The 13111-nt window shown below is 44.8% G+C and overlaps 1 protein-coding gene across 2 annotated transcripts in view; it reads left to right on the top strand.

Moving 5' to 3' along the window:
• Positions 1-13111, top strand: part of LOC139543841 (bone morphogenetic protein receptor type-1B-like) — a 114030-nt gene that overhangs the window by 53770 nt on the left and 47149 nt on the right. For both annotated transcript variants that reach the window (XM_071350313.1, XM_071350314.1), the window contains exon 3: positions 5390-5462. The gene's annotated coding sequence lies outside the window, so the exon portion shown is untranslated. The remainder of the gene's footprint in view (positions 1-5389; positions 5463-13111) is intronic.

Genomic DNA, 13111 nt, shown 5'->3' with positions numbered 1-13111 from the left:
CCTTTCCCTTTTAACCAATCAGCATTCAGGATTAGACCCACCCGTTGTATAATATAGAAGCAACCCACTGGGCTCAGACGTCAATTCAACTTCTATTCCACGTTGGTTCAATGTAATTTCATTGAAATGATGCAGAAACAATGTTGATTCAACCAGTGTGCCCAGTGGGAATGCCTGCATTACACCATTTCAAATATGGTATTTATTGGATTTATCCGTCTTAAAACACAGCTTCTCTCTATGACAGGGGTCCCAATTACATTCAGCCATAAGACGATTTTTCCTTGAGTGGAGGGTCGGGGGGCCGGAACATAGTTATAAATCATTTGTACACTACAAATTGACCGCAAGAATCCCAAACAGATATAGTATTTAACAAATACAGAATCATTTCAAACCTTGATTACATTGGGATACGATCACATGTACCTCTGTAACGGTTTTCTTCTGTGGACGAAGGAGAGGACCAAAGCGCAGCGTGGTTAGTGTTCATCATGTTTAATAAAGAACATAAACGTGAACACTACAAATACAAAAACAACAAATGTGAAAAACCGAAACAGTCCTATCTGGTGCATAGACACAAAGACAGGAAACAACCACCCACAAAACTCAACACAAAACAGGCTACCTAAATATGGTTCCCAATCAGAGACAATGACTAACACCTGCCTCTGATTGAGAACCATATCAGGTCAAACATAGAAACAGAAAACTAGACACACAACATAGAATGCCCACTCAGCTCATGTCCTGACCAACACTAAAACAAAGAAAACACAAAAGAACTATGGTCAGAACGTGACAACCTCTCTATTTATGCGTGGGAATACTTTGAGCTGATTCCCTGGTGATTGTACAGTAATTTATGTCCAACAACGAAAATGATTTAGTAAACATTTAACAAGGTTTTTTTTTTTTGCTCAGAAAACTTGGGGTGCCAAATAAAATCACCAGCTATTGAGGAACCCTGCTCTATGATCTCTGTGCAGTTGGATGTCAGAGAAGGATCAATTCAGTTATTTCCATCCTTGCTCTTGTTTTTCCACTCCACTGCACGTGAATTATGGCCAAAGTGCTCTGTAATGTCAGACAGATGTGAAGAGCTGAAACAAACTATTGTTCATCTCAGCATTCATATGTGTCACACAACTCTTTATACAGACAAAAAACCTCGTTCAGAAACATCAAGTGCTTCTTTGTTATTTGAATGTTGAGAATATCAAGGCCGTATTTCAAGTGATGGCAGGCCTAAATTAAAAGATGGCACTTGGTTTTCGCGGCGCCCCAATAATTTACCTCAGAAATGAACAGAAACAAATTAAAAGACCAACATACGTAACTAAGACAATGGTGTATGTCGACTGTGCTGCATCAACTTCAGTTGTGGTTTCTTGACTTTTTAGTGTTAGTCTTGCTGAAGTTGAGCCAATTGTGAGCAATTAAAATAAGAATAATAACATGCCTACATCATCTAAGCTGAGGTTTGATGTTGTAATTGTTGCCATTTGTTCCGTTCCAGATCAGAGCTGCATGTGAACATTGTTTTATTAGCGGACACACAGGAGAGTAGGTGTCTGTTTTTCCACCATGTGTTTCGTCAGAGTAGATCAGTGAAGGGAGGGGTAGATGAGATGTGAGTGTGGTGCTGCGGATATCTGTGTTCATAGGCTGTTGACTTCGTTGTGTTTCAAATGTTGAGAAAACTGTGTGAATTTATAAAGTGTTATGTTGGGAGTAATTCATGTGATTTGCACATACAGACTGTATAGTAGTTTTATCAATACAGATAATTGCATTTTAAGCCTGACATTACATATGAAGCATCTTAATTTGAGCCAGTTTGCTACAGCAGGAAAATCATCCTGCAGCAACAGGAAATGTGAATTATTATTATTATAATTAATGGAGATTTTGGGGGAAATTACAAACTTCAAAAGCCTTTTTAACCTCAAATACACTACAAGTTTTACATCAGGGTGATCAAATGAAGATCCTGGATCTGTACACCAGAGAGAGAGTGAGAGAGAGGTACAGTAATACAGCTGGTCTTTTCCACTGGAAGGCTGGGGCTCGACCCAGACTGCTGGAGCGTTTCTCCTAATTAAGGAAAGCAGCGTCTGATTGACAATGAACAATAGGTCAGCCAGCAGACCAGAGACAGGGTTTCCCTGCCAGGATTACAGGGCCCACGGGCTTCCCTTCCCAGCAAACACGGCAACAGATGGTTAACCAGTCAGACGTGGTCCTCAGAGCAGACTGGGAGATAGGGATGAGGAGGGGGCGGTTCAAATTTCACCTGTTTTTACAAGGCCTAAGGATACAGTCTCACCCACTACAGTGGTAACAACGGAGAACCAACAAGTGGAATTACAGGACATGAGTTGGTAGTGACTTGTTCAGTCAAGAATCAAATCAAAGTTTATATGTGCAGGTGTTCTAGCAGGTGCAGCGAAATACTTATGTTACTAGCTTCCACAATGCAATAGAATGACTCGCAATTACAATACAAATACACAATCATCAAAAATCGAAACAAGAAATCAAGAAATGACAGAACGAGTCCAATTAACAATCCAGAATAGATATATTAGAGTGCGCCTGTGTCAGATTCCAGAATATAAATACGTGGTGTATACAGACAGTATATCATATGGAAGAAAATGGTATGCACAGTAGTAGGTACAGTTGAAGTCGGAAGTTTACATACACCTTAGCCAAATACATTTAATCCTAGTAAAATGCCCCGTCTTAGGTCAGTTAGGATCACTACTTTATTTTAAGAATGTGAAATGTCAGAATAATAATAGAGAGAATGATTTATTTCAGCTTTTATTTCTATCATCGCATTCCCAGTAGGTCAGAAGTTAACATACACTCAATTAGTATTTGGTAGCATTGCCTTTAAATTGTTTAACTTGGGTCAAGTGTTTCGGATAGCCTTCCACAAGCTTCCCACAATAAGTTGGGTGAATTTTGGCCCATTCCTCCTGAAAGAGCTGGTGTAACCGAGTCAGGTTTGTAGGCCTCCTTGCTCGCACACACTTTTTCAGTTCTGTCCACACATTTTCTATAGGATTGAGTCAGGGCTTTGTGATGGCCACTCCAATATCTTGACTTTGTTGTCCTTCAGCCAAATGGCCATAACTTTGGAAGTATGCTTGGGGTAATTGTTCATTTGGAAGACCCATTGCGGCCAAGCTTCCTGACTGATGTCTTAAGATGTTGCTTCAAGCCGAAGAACACCATCCCAACCGTGAAGCACGGGGGTGACAGCATCATATTGTGGGGGTGCTTTGCTGCAGGAGGGACTGGTGCACTTCACAAAATAGATGGCATCATGAGGATGGAAAATTATGTGGCTATATTGAAGCAACGTCTCAAGACATCAGTCAGGAAGTTAAAGCTTAGTCACAAATGGGTCTTCCAAATGGACAGTGACCCCAAGGATACTTCCAAAGTTGTGGCAAAATGGCTTAAGGACAACAAAGTCAAGGTATTGGAGTGGCCATCACAAAGCCCTGACCTCAATCCTATAGAAAATTTGTGGGCAGAACTGAAAAAGGTATTTCTGTTTTTTACGTTTAATAAATTAGCAAAATGTCTAAAAACCTGTTTTAGCTTTGTCATTGTGGGGTATTGTGTGTAGATTGATGAGGATACAAAAAATGTATATTTTAGAATAAGGTTGTAACGTAACAAAATGTGGAAAAAGTGAAGGGGTCTAAAAACTTTCCGAATGCACTGTACACAATAAGTAAACAACTGTATATAAGATGGTGACTAAATAATATGTTTGTCTGCTGTTGGGTTTGTCAGTACAAAGTCTGGTAAAAGTGGCCAGTGTGTTGATGTTGCATCGTCCTCCAGTGGGTTAGTTGGTGCTGCTGGGTTCAGGAGGAGTTCAGTAGAACAGCAGATGGACCACAGAGGCGGCTGAGGCTTGTGAGGCTGGGTCCGTATCTGTGTCACTATCTAATGAGCCTGGGGCTCCCAGGCCGCAGAGGAACCGGGAGAACGTTCTGCTCTGCTGAGAGAGAGAGCCTGGGAAGAGTCAGGAAGGACTGTGACCTCCCTCAGTCTCAGTGGGATGTAGAGAGGAGCCGTGTCCTCACTCAGGCACAAACAACATGGCCACCCATCACATAGACAAAAACAACATGGCCACCCATCACTCAGACAGAAACAACATGTCCACCCATCACTCAGACAGAAACAACATGGCTACCCATCACATAGACAAAAACAACATGGCCACCCATCACTCAGACAGAAACAACATGGCCACCCATCACTCAGACAGAAACAACATGGCCACCCATCACTCAGACAGAAACAACATGGCCACCCATCACTCAGACAAAAACAACATGGCCACCCATCACTCAGACAGAAACAACATGGCCACCCATCACTCAGACAGAAACAACATGGCCACCCATCACTCAGACAGAAACAACATGGCCACCCATCACTCAGACAGAAACAACATGGCCACCCATCACTCAGACAGAAACAACATGGCCACCCATCACTCAGACAAAAACAACATGTCCACCCATCACTCAGACAGAAACAACATGGCCACCCATCACTCAGACAGAAACAACATGGCCACCCATCACTCAGACAGAAACAACATGACCACCCATCACTCAGACAGAAACAACATGGCCACCCATCAGACTGGCCCTATCTTGATCCATCTCTATTTATTATTGTCGGGATCCAGACCGTCACAGAGGCAGAGATAATAGATAAGTATGAGTGAGTGTGTGTGTCTGTAATCTGATTGTGGTCACGCAGGTGAGCTGTGTGTGACCTTCCAGTCATTGTCCCGTGAGGAGGAAAGTGTGACAAGTGAACATCAGAGATTTAGTGACATGAAACGACTGCAACTTAACTTCTGTTTGGAGAGATAAGGAGGGAATGTCAGACTCAGAGAAGATGAGAGAGGGACGGAAAGAGAAAAAGCGAGAGAGAAACAGGCTCGTCAAACACTCTCCTCCTACTCACGTTGTGTGTCTAACTGGTGTTGTTCTGTTAAAGTGTCTGTCTGCAGCCAAAGCAACAACAGCTGTGTGCCTCCAGTACTGTGTGTGACCGTGGAGAACAGGACCTTATGACACGTCAATTATTACAGCAAGTGACAGTCGGTCATGTGCAACGCGGGCTAAAAATACTTATCCTTTTCCATCTCTTTCTCTCCCTCGCTTTATCCTTTCCAACTTTCACAGCCCTTCTACTGTGTGTTAGCGAGTGTCTTCTGTATGTCTCCCCTTTCATTTATCTTTCTCCCTATTGATTGTTTTCCTGATGGATAGCATTGTCAGTTCTGAAGCCTTTGTCAGAGTTGTCATTTGTTGTCTCTATCTCTTGTCTTGGGCAGGTGACCGGAATACAAGCTCTACATCTGGGCTGTGTGGAATAGCCGGGAGTGACTGAGAGACACACAGACATAGGTGGGTGAACCCTTTACTCTCTGCGTTACCTCTATTGGGGAGAGTGGGCAAGTGGTCAAGGTAACAAAACAAGGGTGTGAGGGGGTGAAGTGTAGAGAAGAGATGAAACAAATAGCCAAGTGGTCAAGGAGGTAAGGTGTATGTACTAAGTGTCACTGCGACCCTTGTGCCACTCGCAGACAGAAGAGCTTTCAGCTGCTCAGTGTTGAGAGGGAGTGAACATGGAAAATATACGCAGCAGACTCTTTCCCTGGGCTTTCCCTCTCCCTCTCAATCAAACTCAACATACAGCAGGTACATAGTCTCACTACACCTTGGCTGGCTGGAGGGTGTGGGCTATGTGACTATTAATACCCTACAAATTATAGAGCCATAAAACGACATGAATAAAAACATCATTAATCACAATGGCTTGGATTGTCTTTTTAAGAAGGGGCTATTCTTTGGGGGGAGAGTATATGGCTGGTTAATGTGCCTTTAAACACTGTGTTAGCCAGCAGTAGTGGTGTGTGGGTAAAATAACTGGGGAAGTCTAGACAGAAAAAAAGCCATATTACAACCTAAGTGTTAATTGTGATAATTTCGTTGTTTGCTCTATAACCTGTTAGTTCATATGCCTTGCCAGCGTTATAATAAGAAGACACAGTGGCAGAATAAATTCAACCACACCTTTTGTTTCATCACAAAACCGGAGAGCAACATCTGTCCGGTGAAGTCCACAAAGCAAATATTGCATTTAGTAAAAACGAATATCACACCAGGCTCACCAATGAACACCTGCACCAGTGTCTCAGAGTTGCTCTCACACCATTTGTGCCGAAGTTCAAAGTATTGGCAGGAGGCCCAGAGTGACATACATGAACATTGCACGGCCCACATTGGCTTTCTGTGCATTCAGATGCTACTTTTTTTAACAACTCGCCTTTGTTCTCCCAAAAAAAAGCACCTTATTTAATTTTAATATTATTTAATAATTCAAGGCCCATGTACAATGGTTCACAGTGCACTTCTTTCCTGGACAACTATGCAACCGCTTTGGTTCTTCAGCAATGATGATGCACATGTTTACATTCAAAAGAAAGAAGTCATTCGTTCAAATGTCTAATTATCTCGTTGAATGTATTTTAATGTACATTTTATACAACAACATGTTTCCTAAGTTGTAGAAGACTATGTTTGTTACTACGCTGTACCACAGTGTTGATAAAGGATGATATCCATCCGGACCTTTGCCATCTAGGAAATGTGTGTCACCTGGACCTTCTCAATTAGTAGTTGATGACCCCTGACCCCTGACAACATTTCAACATCATCAAATCACCCGCGCTTAGTCTAATACAGTGACAACTGAAACATACCAAAAACAACTGTGTCCAATCAACGGAAGCTAAATATGATGTGGCTGTCCTTGGTTCTGATTTTTGTGTGCGTGAGTGCAAGTAGAATAAACATGTTGACTCCCCCTACTTGTAGAGAAACGCCAATGCCATCCTTCTCTCTTTCATGTTGCCGAAACGGTCTATGACTGTCATAGAGTAGGCTACATGCTTTTAGTTTCTAGGCTAACTGGCTAAAACGCTTGCTCGCTAGCCTAACTTATTTTCATGGGCAACGTTAGCTAGTTAACATTCGCCTTCTACATCTAGCTACATATTGAACCTCCATCCTCTCAGGCCAGGGGCACAACAATGTATGAATTAATGGTTGGATCAGAATCGCTGTTATAATCATTGGCCAGTACAGAGAATTAAGTAAAACCGCAAGTCCAAATCCCTATCTCAATCCATAGTTTATTTAGGAAAGGGACCATTTTTGCTAGCTAGCTAGCCACCATAGGACAACAACACAATGAGATGCAACAATTCAGTAATTTGGGGGCTTTTGATGTGATTGGTGTGAAGCCAAATCCAAACTGGCTTCCCTTGACACTTGTTTTTGGTGCGCCAGGACCATTCACAGTTGAGCTCACTCAATTTAGCTCAACTCTGATGGGCTATTATTTTATATATTTTTCATCAAGGGAGGCCAAATGCATGCTGGCTTCCCTTGCATTCAATGCTACGAGCGGCAACAATATCATACACTTTTTGACCAGACAGCATCACAGATGGGCTACACATCTACAGCGTCCGAGCAAGCTGTTTCGCTCACTCGGATGCGTTCTCTGGAGCCCCTTGCGAATTGAAGAAAAATTATGAAACACGGAGAGATGAAAGATCAATCAATTATATATTTTTCTTTTTTTCTTGGTCAATTGTTGGGGAATGCTTGGCTTCCCTTGGCACCCACGAATACACACCACTGTTAGCACTCCAGTCAGCGATACTTAGACTGGTCTGTGTTTGGTGGAGAGACAGGCTTTATGGCACAGAGGCTCTGGGTAGACTGGGACTACATGTTTGGTAAAGCTGGGGGTGAATGACTGGAGCTTGGGGGTGGAGACTGGGGAGTGTGGACCGGAGAGTGATTGTAGAACAGGGCTCTCTCTATGGCACACAGAGTCCCACTGTAACAGCGACTGGACTATGATTGGTGGAGAGAGAGAAGGGCAGGACCCAGGCTGTGCACTAGGGTAGGGCTCTGTTGCACAGAGATTCTGGTGCTAACTATAACCAACAGAGACTAGACTATGTTTAGGAAGCCAAGCGTGACGGATGGTCCTACACATATTAGGACACAGGGGGCACGGCTGTTTGCCCTCATTGTGATAAAGGGGCAGAGAGTATGTGTCTCACACACACACACACACACACACACACACACACACACACACACACACACACACACACACACACACACACACACACACACACACACACACACACACACACACACACACACACACACACACACACACACACACACACACATGTATGTGATCACTACACATGTTTGCGTCTGGACATGAATTAATGCACCAACAGAAAATCCTTCACGCCTGTCTTTCTGAGCCTCTTTCTCCCTCATTAGGAGTTATTTTGGGCATCAATAGTATTCTTCAGACTCATTGTTAATTTACCAGTTGGAGTGTTTTCTAATCTAACCAAATTTTGTTTAATTTATCTGGGTGTTCTAACAAGCCCCAATTACCTCAGTCTTATATTTCGCTGTGTATATTGTTTTTGACAGGTTTGACACAAACCACGTCGTCCGTTGACCAAACTCCTCACTGAACTCTCCCTGCACTCTGGCTGTGCTCAGACATTCCTACATGCGCTCACTGCACACACGCAATTAGTGCTTGTTAGGAAGAGTGTGATATTGTAAACACGCATGCCTTTTTCCCATAATTACAGCTTCTGTGAACCTCAGAGCACACCCAGTCCTTCTGGGCGCCTCGCTCCCACTCCAACTGTGCAGCCCGTCTGCTTTGTCCCTCCCTTTTGACCTCTCCTACTTTTACTGGACCAATTATCTGTTCATCCACAGAGCACCAATCAGGACTCTGCTGTACTTTCATGTTTTATAATAAAACATTTGAACTTTGGATGTTGTCTCAGTTTGCTCGAGCTGTAAACGGAGAAAGAGGTGTCTCTTATTCTGCCCTGGCTCTTGCTCTCTGTCTCCCCCCATCTCTCTCACTCTCGCTCAATCCCTCTCTTCCTCACTCTCTCGCTCCCTCTCTCTCCATCTCTTTCCCTCCCCCTACCTTTCTCTGCTCGTTTTTTTCCTCTTCTCTTTGATCCTATTGTTTTTCCTGTTCCCCCTCTCCTCTCCCCCTCTCCTCTCCCCTCTAGGCTGGTCAGCCGGTTGATTAGCACCTTGGTCTTGTTCAGCCTAATTGGATGAGGGAGACAGGTGGCGCCACAGTAACGATCAGCCTCGTTAGCGTGGCGCTCGCTAGCGCAGTCTGTGTGATCTCTTTGTTTTACTGTGTGAATGCCCCAGGGAGGGCATGAACTTTTGACACTGCTGTATACCAGGCCGACCCCGCTCGCTCAGACCAGAGCCCCCAGTCCCCCAACAACCCACACTGAGCTCCCGTTATTGTAGCGAGTGTTGAGGCTCTTTGTAGAACGCAGCACCGCTACAAACCCCAAACAGCCCAGACAAAACATGCCTCTGTCTGTGAATGAACAGGGTTGATTTAGGAGATCCAGGTGTCTGGAAGAGACATTCAGTACAGTATTCTATTCATGCATTTGGATTTAAGTTGAATGTGTACCATGAATGGTATTTTGACCACAGTCGGTCTAGGCTTGTGTTCTGTAATGAATCTGTGATTGAGTGCATTCTTTATAGGGTAAGCATTACAATAAGCCCCCTCAATATATGCAGCCATTACGTCATAATATCTCTCTAGGAGCTGATCCGTCGTCAGTGTTGTGGAGTAATTCTAACGTTAACGTAAGATTTGAGTAAGGAAAGCTGATCTGAGAGCAGCGCTGCCTTTCTTTCGATCAGACACATGCTCCAACGACGCACTTAGCGAACGTTCTCTCAGCGTTACATCTTCGGCCGTTGTAGGAAAGATGCATAGTTAAAACACTGGTAAGCCTAAGATCCATCGGGAAACCGGGCCCTGTACTGTAGGTCCAGTGTGAGTCATGACACATCCATGGCTGTACTATACTGTTCAGTACTCTGTGTTGTAGGTAGGGTTGTGTCAGTACTGTAGGTCCAGTGTGTTGTAGGTAGGGTTGTGTCAGTACTGTAGGTCCAGTGTGTTGTAGGTAGGGTTGTGTCAGTACTGTAGGTCCAGTGTGTTGTAGGTAGGGTTGTGTCAGTACTGTAGGTCCAGTGTGTTGTAGGTAGGGTTGTGTCAGTACTGTAGGTCCAGTGTGTTGTAGGTAGGGTTGTGTCAGTACTGTAGGTCCAGTGTGTTGTAGGTAGGGTTGTGTCAGTACTGTAGGTCCAGTGTGTTGTAGGTAGGGTTGTGTCAGTACTGTAGGTCCAGTGTGTTGTAGGTAGGGTTGTGTCAGTACTGTAGGTCCAGTGTGTTGTAGGTAGGGTTGTGTCAGTACTGTAGGTCCAGTGTGTTGTAGGTAGGGTTGTGTCAGTACTGTAGGTCCAGTGTGTTGTAGGTAGGGTTGTGTCAGTACTGTAGGTCCAGTGTGTTGTAGGCAGGGTTGTGTCAGTACTGTAGGTCCAGTGTGTTGTAGGTAGGGTTGTGTCAGTACTGTAGGTCCAGTGTGTTGTAGGTAGGGTTGTCAGTACTGTAGGTCCAGTGTGTTGTAGATAGGGTTGTGTCAGTACTGTATGTCCAGTGTGTTGTAGGTAGGGTTGTGTCAGTACTGTAGGTCCAGTGTGTTGTAGGTAGGGTTGTGTCAGTACTGTAGGTCCAGTGTGTTGTAGGTAGGGTTGTGTCAGTACTGTAGGTCCAGTGTGTTGTAGGTAGGGTTGTGTCAGTACTGTAGGTCCAGTGTGTTGTAGGTAGGGTTGTGTCAGTACTGTAGGTCCAGTGTGTTGTAGGTAGGGTTGTGTCAGTACTGTAGGTCCAGTGTGTTGTAGGTAGGGTTGTGTCAGTACTGTAGGTCCAGTGTGTTGTAGGTAGGGTTGTCAGTACTGTAGGTCCAGTGTGTTGTAGATAGGGTTGTGTCAGTACTGTATGTCCAGTGTGAGGTCGGTACTGTACTGTTGCGTCAGTACTGTAGGTCCAGTGTTGTTTTGTCAGTACCCGTGCCTCAGACTCGGGGTGTCCACATCACTCGGACACATCCGGGCTAATGCAGCCAGGCAGGTGTGGGGGTCACAGGGGGTTTGTGGGCCAGCATAGTGACCCCTGCTGTCGGCTCAGGTTTGTCTGACCATCAGAGGACCCCCTTAATTAGACCTTTTGGTTTCCAGTGTCCAGTCAGTCCACCCAATGCACTGCAGCCTAGACACTAGGAACGAGCCTTTCATTCAACACTCCTGGTTGACTTGGCAAGGCAGCCAGGGTTTTCCCCTAGCTCCGTCCCTCATGTTAAGAAAATCTGAGGTCTAACTTTTCCGTTTTAATTTAAAACAACTTGTCTCAGCCACAGTCCAAATATTTATTTATGTTGAGCTCGTCTGGGCCGTTTTCTAATGCTAAACGGACTCTCTCTCTCTCTTTGGTTTAAAAAGTGATCCCCCTCTCTTGTACCATATTCCTGGTGCTCCAGCCTGTCCTGTACAGTATTCCTGGTGCTCCAGCCTGTCCTGTACAGTATTCCTGGTGCTCCAGTCTGTCCTGTACAGTATTCCTGGTGCTCCAGCCTGTCCTGTACAGTATTCCTGGTGCTCCAGCCTGTCCTGTACAGTATTCCTGGTGCTCCAGCCTGTCTTGTATAGTATTCCTGGTGCTCCAGCCTGTCCTGTACAGTATTCCTGGTGCTCCAGCCTGTCCTGTACAGTATTCCTGGTGCTCCAGCCTGTCCTGTACAGTATTCCTGGTGCTCCAGTCTGTCCTGTACAGTATTCCTGGTGCTCCAGTCTGTCTTGTACCGTATTCCTGGTGCTCCAGTCTGTCCTGTACAGTATTCCTGGTGCTCCAGCCTGTCTTGTACAGTTTTCCTGGTGCTCCAGCCTGTCCTGTACAGTATTCCTGGTGCTCCAGCCTGTCCTGTACAGTATTCCTGGTGCTCCAGCCTGTCCTGTACAGTATTCCTGGTGCTCCAGCCTGTCTTGTACAGTATTCCTGGTGCTCCAGTCTGTCCTGTACAGTATTCCTGGTGCTCCAGTCTGTCCTGTACAGTATTCCTGGTGCTCCAGTCTGTCCTGTACAGTATTCCTGGTGCTCCAGTCTGTCTTGTACCGTATTCCTGGTGCTCCAGTCTGTCCTGTACAGTATTCCTGGTGCTCCAGCCTGTCTTGTACAGTTTTCCTGGTGCTCCAGCCTGTCCTGTACAGTATTCCTGGTGCTCCAGTCTGTCCTGTACAGTATTCATGTGCTCCAGCCTGTCTTGTACAGTATTCCTGGTGCTCCAGCCTGTCCTGTACAGTATTCCTGGTGCCCCAGTCTGTCCTGTACAGTATTCCTGGTGCTCCAGTCTGTCCTGTACAGTATTCCTGGTGCTCCAGTCTGTCTTGTACCGTATTCCTGGTGCTCCAGTCTGTCCTGTACAGTATTCCTGGTGCTCCAGCCTGTCCTGTACAGTATTCCTGGTGCTCCAGTCTGTCCTGTACAGTATTCATGTGCTCCAGCCTGTCCTGTACAGTATTCCTGGTGCTCCAGTCTGTCCTGTACAGTATTCATTTGCTCCAGCCAAGTTTTCTGTGGCAGGTTTTAGAGCTGGGGTTGGGTGTACAGGGAGTGTTGATTGCTTAAGTGCTGCAATGATTCTTTTTTTCTGCAATATTGTTTTACAAGCATGTGGAACAACAGCTCTTCTGTCCCACTGAGTTTCAGTCTGTTTCAGTGTTTAATGAAAGGGTTAGTGTGAACTGACAGCTAGGCTATAGTATGGCACCTCCAACCTGCACAGTGCATGGCAGAAACCATTAGCACTGCTCATATGAGCAAAGGTTCACATTCAATATCTTGATTAATGGTGAACACTGTGGCTATTAGATATTTCTTGCTTTCTTAGTGATGAGCAAATGTGACTTTTAATCAACTTTTTTGTGAACGTTCTGCATGTGTAAAGCAGATATAATAGAACTGCTATTCAGCGCTATCACTCTCTTGTAAGGCAGCTCTGTAAATGTGTACTGGTCCCCCTCAGAATGCTCCAGATTTATTTGAC

The sequence above is a fragment of the Salvelinus alpinus genome, chromosome 18, assembly GCF_045679555.1.
Source record: "Salvelinus alpinus chromosome 18, SLU_Salpinus.1, whole genome shotgun sequence".
NCBI lineage: Eukaryota > Metazoa > Chordata > Actinopteri > Salmoniformes > Salmonidae > Salvelinus > Salvelinus alpinus.
Note: the sequence above shows the minus strand (reverse complement) of the source record. Positions and strands in the feature narration are given on the sequence as shown.